The sequence below is a fragment of the Triticum dicoccoides genome, chromosome 3B (genome assembly GCF_002162155.2).
Source record: "Triticum dicoccoides isolate Atlit2015 ecotype Zavitan chromosome 3B, WEW_v2.0, whole genome shotgun sequence".
Classification (NCBI taxonomy): Eukaryota; Viridiplantae; Streptophyta; class Magnoliopsida; order Poales; family Poaceae; genus Triticum; species Triticum dicoccoides.
In genome coordinates, this window is record NC_041385.1 from 27,785,925 (window position 1) to 27,791,924 (window position 6,000).

The following is a 6,000-nucleotide window of genomic DNA, read 5'->3' on the forward strand; positions in this document are numbered from 1 at the left end:
CCATGGTATCATCACGATCGAAAAAAAACAACAAAGAGGGGAGATGTTCTTCAGACCATAGTCGACTGCCAGCAGTCGACCATGGTCTCAGGGACTACACCCAGTGGGTACACTCAGCGTGCCCCCACTGGTTCCAAGATTCCACTCGACCAGACCGAGTGGAGAACTTAGAGTGAACAAGTTCAAAGTATAAAGACTACAGTTGACTGCCAGCAGTCCACCATAGTCTCAGGGACTACACCCAGTGGGTGCACTCAGCGTGCCCCCACCAATCCAAACAGTCAATCGACACACTCAGTGGGTGTACAGATACTAAGATCTTCAGAAAGAAGAGTTTTCAGGTACCATATCCTAACAGAACAAGCGGTGATCAACTAACTTGGACATTGCTCTGCAGAGCTGAGCTTGCACCATAAGCTGCTTGGCTGGCGTCTCGGATTGCCTTCACCTGCTCCATCATGACCCCCGCCTGGCGTATAGCTTCCTTAGCAGCACCTGCTTGGTCCTCTGGGACGTGGTGTGTGGCGAAAAGGGAAGGCGGATCAGCACTCGACGGCTAAGTGCGAGCACTTGTCAGCGGCACAGCAAAGGACACGGTAGTCCGAGTGACGTTGCCTCCCTCCGGAACCAGCATCTCAGGTGCTGATACAACCTGAGCAGTCTTGCCAGCAGACGCTTTCTTGTTCCTCCTCTGCCTCAGTGGCTCCTCATCGTCATCATCAGGGAGATCAATGACATGAGGTGGAGCTACAGGAAAGATTCAAAGTTAAAAATGAAAACCCAGTCGACCAAAAGCGAAACTACAGAGATCATACCAAGGTTGGAGGTAGCAGCATCTTCCATTTCTTGATCTTCGTTCCTGGTTGAGGTCTCGAAGGTAGCAGCACTGCAGATTTCAGAAATCAGTCGGTTAACCAACGAGTCGACCAAGAGATTATCCGCGCCAAACAAGAAAACACAAGTTCTGCTATTACCCGGAAATAGTGGGAATCACCATCCTCATCTTCGGGAGGGCCTTCGCCGGCTTTGATGACGCCGCTCGGGGTTGCTTCGACGCTTTCTCAGTCGGCGCCGGAGAGGTCGTCCGAGGGCGTTTAGTCGACTGCCCAACAGGCACAGCCGCTTTGCCACGCTCGACTGCGGGGTCATGGGCGAGCTTGGATCGCCTTTCAGTGCGGGGAGGGTCGACTTCCTCCTCCTCTTCCTCCTCCTCCTCCTCTTCACCGGAGCCGTCGTCTTCTTCATTCTCCTCACCATCAGATTGCCACTCCTCTTGACTTTCACCTCCGCTCCCTTCCTCCTCCTCGATCTGTTCTTGCGCCCCGTTGGGCATCAAGTACATCTCGGTAGTGACCTGGAAGACAACAAACAAGACAAAAGTCAGTCAACTGAATTCTAGCAAAACGGAATGAAGGAAGCAGGATCACGGTCGGAGATATAGAATTGGACCTTGTCTGGCTCGTAAGATTGGTCGAGTGGAGGGATTCTGCTGGTTCCTTGGGGGTTGTCCTTGTTCCCTGTGATGGCAGTCATCCACCTCTCCAGCGTGGCATCCTCGACCTCCTCCGGGTGGACCCGAGTGGTGTCTTCAGTGCCAGAATACATCCACATCGAATGGCCTCGATATTGAAGTGGCTGGATGCGTCGTCGAAGGAAAACCTCCAGAAGATCCATGCCAGTCACCCCATCACGGATAAGCTGGACTGCTCGCTCGACCAACACCTTAACCTGAGCCTTCTCCTCTGAGACCACCTTCAAAGAGGACGGCTTGTTCACTCGATCCATGGAAAAAGGAGGGAGTCCAGTCGACTGCCCTGGCGTCGGCTGGTCTTGGCAATAGAACCAGGTCGACTGCCACCCTCGGACCGACTCGAGAAGGACCATGGCTGGAAAAGCACTTTTTCCCCTCATTTGAACCCCAAGACCCCCACACATCTGAATCACTTGGGTTTTCTCGTCACTCGGATTGGCCTTTTTCACTGTCTGGGAGCGACAGGTGAAAATGTGTTTGAAAAGGCCCCAATGCGGCCGACAACCCAAGAAATTCTCACACAAGGACACGAAAGCAGCAAGATAGACGATGGAGTTGGGTGTGAAGTGGTGGAGTTGTGCCCCAAAGAAGTTCAGAAATCCCCGAAAGAAAGGGTGGGGCGGCAGAGAAAACCTGCGGTCAACGTGGGTGGCTAAGAGCACACACTCACCCTCCTGAGGCTGCGGCTGCCACTCCTTCCCCGGGAGCCTCGCTGATCCATGAGGGATCAGTCCCTCATTGGCCAGGTCGTCAAGATCTTTCTGGCGGATGGTCGAGCGGATCCAGTCACCCTGGATCCAGCCTTGCGGCAGACCGGCACACGACGAGGATCCGCCCCGACTGGTCTCCCTCCCCTTCGCCTTCGTCGTCGCCTTCTTCGCCCGCTCCAAAGCCGCCGTCTTCTTCTTCACCATCGTCATCGGCGAAGCACGCACAAAGCAGCAGTGCTGAGATGGTGGCGAACACAGCAGATGAATCTAAGGAAGAGGGAGAGGAAAATGAGGGCGCACTGCTCAAAAAACCCCCGTCTGGCGCCTTATATGGGGTTGCTTCTGAGTGACTGACTGGTAAGCCCGGACGATCCTGTCAAATCCCGCAACAGTCGCGCGCGCGATACGTGGCGAAAAAGGTGGCGCAAAGATCGAGGCATTCCTGCCTTATCCCATCCGAGTACCACGGCCTCCTCTGCCTCGCGCGCTTCCCGAAATTTAGATCCCGCTAAATCCGCAAACAGCAGAGCAACTTGTCAGACTGGAGATTTACTCCGATCCGTCGCTCGGAGATCTCCAAGTACAGAAAAGTCACTCGACAGATACAAAGAATGGTTCAAGGCGACTGAAAAAGAAGTTGGTGTCGTCACCTAAGGTCATTGATCCGGAACAAGACATACTCATAGCACGAAAAACGGGTCGGAAGAATTCTCAACTCCTTCCTCACTCAAACCTCGATCCATTCGGGGGCTAATGATGAAGCCATGCATGTACCTAGGATAGGGTCATGGACCTGTCCAAGGTACCCTCCCCAAGGACATCTCAAGAGGAAACTACCTTTCAGTCGACCTGGGAGGATTTCACTCGACGGACTCGAAGACACTCGACCATGAAGCCACTCACTCGACCACCAGGAGATCTAGAGTCACTCTGCACACAAACGGTCTGTCATTAAGTAGTCTTTATGGTCATGATAGCACTTTATGTATGGTGTTACTAGTAACGCCAGACCTTAATGTACCTTAAACCCTGCATAACTAAGGGCCGGAGGGGTCTGGTGGACTCTATATAAGCCACCCCCCTCCTCAGTGTAAAGGGTTCGCACCCGTGTAACTCATACGCATATAATCCAGTCGACCGCCTCCGGGCTCCGAGACGTAGGGCTATTACTTCCTCCGAGAAGGGTCTGAACTCGTAAATCTCTTGCGTATACAACTACTCCATAGCTAGGATCTTGCCTCTCCATACCTACCCCTATTCTACTGTCAGTCTTAGAACCACGACAGTCGGCAATTGCGGCATCATGCATACTGCTTGCAGCACCAACAATCAATCCTTGTAGCATCTTGTGTCTTGGCTTGCAGCAATGATGGCCGACCATGCGGCATTGCGTGACCATCTTGTAGCAGTGGTGGCCACCTGTTGCAACATCGGGTTTCTCGTCTTGCTAACGTGGTGAACATCTCTTGCAAAGTATCGCATCTCGACTTGCAGCAGTGGTGGTCACTCCTTTGCAGTTTCATGCGTCTCGGCTTGCAACAATGACGATGGACTTTGCACTAATGATGACAATCTTTGCAGCGTCGGCTACATTGCAACATGAACCATGTTGTGGTCACCCATTGCAACATCATCTCCAGCTTGCATGGCATTGTATGATGTTGCGAAATACATGGCCTTTGATCACCCATCGAAACATTGACCATTTTGCGGTCACCTCCAGCTTGCATGGCATTGCAAACATGTGGACCTTTGATCACCCATTGCAACAAATACCAGGTTGCGGTCACTAATTACAATAAGGCCACGACTAACTTTACAATGCAATAAATCTTCATTCTTTCATAGCAAAAAATACCTTGAAAAAAACAAGGCACGTTTTAGCATGGGAGCAAAAACTATAATACAACAAAATAGTTGTAGTACCAAGCAAAGTTACATCAAAGACCATCGTAACATGTCATCCATATATACAAGCGTATAACACACCCCTATCTGCAGATTGCGAGACAGATCAGAGCCGCCTACGGAAAGAAAGAGAAACACAGAGTAGAGCAGCGGTGCATGCACATGCACGAGGCAAAAGAATAACGGCCGTAGGAGTGGGTCTATGTGTAGCTGCGCGTGGCAAACAGTAGAAGAGGAGGTTGTGTGCGAGCGTAAGAAAGGACTAGCAGGCAAAGACGCGGCGGCATGCTGCACCCGAGCTTGAGCCCATCGTTGATCAAATTATAACTTAATCTATTGTTGCTCGAGTCTGTTACAATAGTATATTGTGGTATCTTTTGTGTAAATTTCTAGTGAGCAGGTATATGCTTATGGGAAGATTGTATGCTTGTATGAGAAAGGTACAATAGATAATCTGGATTGTTTGATTAGATTACATAGCTAGATGCATACTGCGTGTATGAACAGAGAAATACAATAGAGTAAACACCCGATTATGGTAATATATCTCATACCTGGATGGCATACATGTGTGTATTTCATTAGTACTGTGACTGATCTGCTTTTGGTCTTCATCTCTTTGAAGGAAATATGCCCTAGAGGCAATGATAAAGTTATTATTTATTTCCTCATATCATGATAAATGTTTATTATTCATGCTAGAATTGTATTAACCAGAAACATGATACATGTGTGAATACATAGACAAAACAATAGTCACTAGTATGCCTCTACTTGACTAGCTCATTAATCAAAGATGGTTATGTTTCCAAACAATAGACATGTGTTGTCATTTGATTAGTGGGATCACATCATTAGGAGAATGATGTGATTGACATGACCCATTCCATTAGCCTAGCACTTGATCGTTTAGTATACTGCTATTGCTTTCTTCATGACTTATACGAAGTTCCTGCAACTATGAGATTGTGCAACTCCCGTATACCGGAAGAACACTTTGTGTGCTACCAAACGTCACAACGTAACTGGGTGATTATAAAGGTGCTCTACAGGTGTTTCCGAAGGTACATGTTGGGTTGGCATAATTTGAGATTAGTTTTTGTCACTCCGATTGTAGGAGAGGTATCTCTGGGCCCTCTCGGTAATACTCATCACCTAAGCCTTGCAAGCATGTAACTAATGAGTTAGTTATGAGATGATGTATTACGGAACGAGTAAAGAGACTTGCCAGTAACGAGATTGAACTAGGTATAGGATACCAACGATCAAATCTCGGGCAAGTAACATACCGATGACAAAGGGAACAAAGTATGTTGTTATGCGGTTTGACCGATAAAGATCTTCGTAGAATATGTAGGAACCAATATGGGCATCCAGGTCCCGCTATTGGTTATTGACCGAGAATGGTTCTAGGTCATGTCTACATAGTTCTCGAACCCGTAGGGTCCGCACGCTTAACGTTTCGATGACAGTTTTATTATGAGTTTATAAGTTTTGATGTACCAAAGTTTGTTCGGAGTCCCGGATATGATCACGGACATGACGAGGAGTCTTGGAATGGTCGAGACATAAAGATTGATATATTGGAAGCCTATATTTGGATATCGGAATGGTTCCGGGTGAAATCAGCATTTTACCGGAGTACCGGGAGGTTACCGGAACCCCCCTGGGGGTTAATGGGCCTACATGGGCCAAGAGGGAGAAGAGGGAAGGAGCCAGGAGGGGGCCGCGCGCCCCTCCCCCTCCTAGTCCGAATAGGACAAGGGAAGGGGGGCGGCGCCCCCCCCCCTTTCCTTCCCCTCTTCTTCCTCTTTCCACCTTCTCCTACTCCTACTTGGCAAAGGGGAGTCC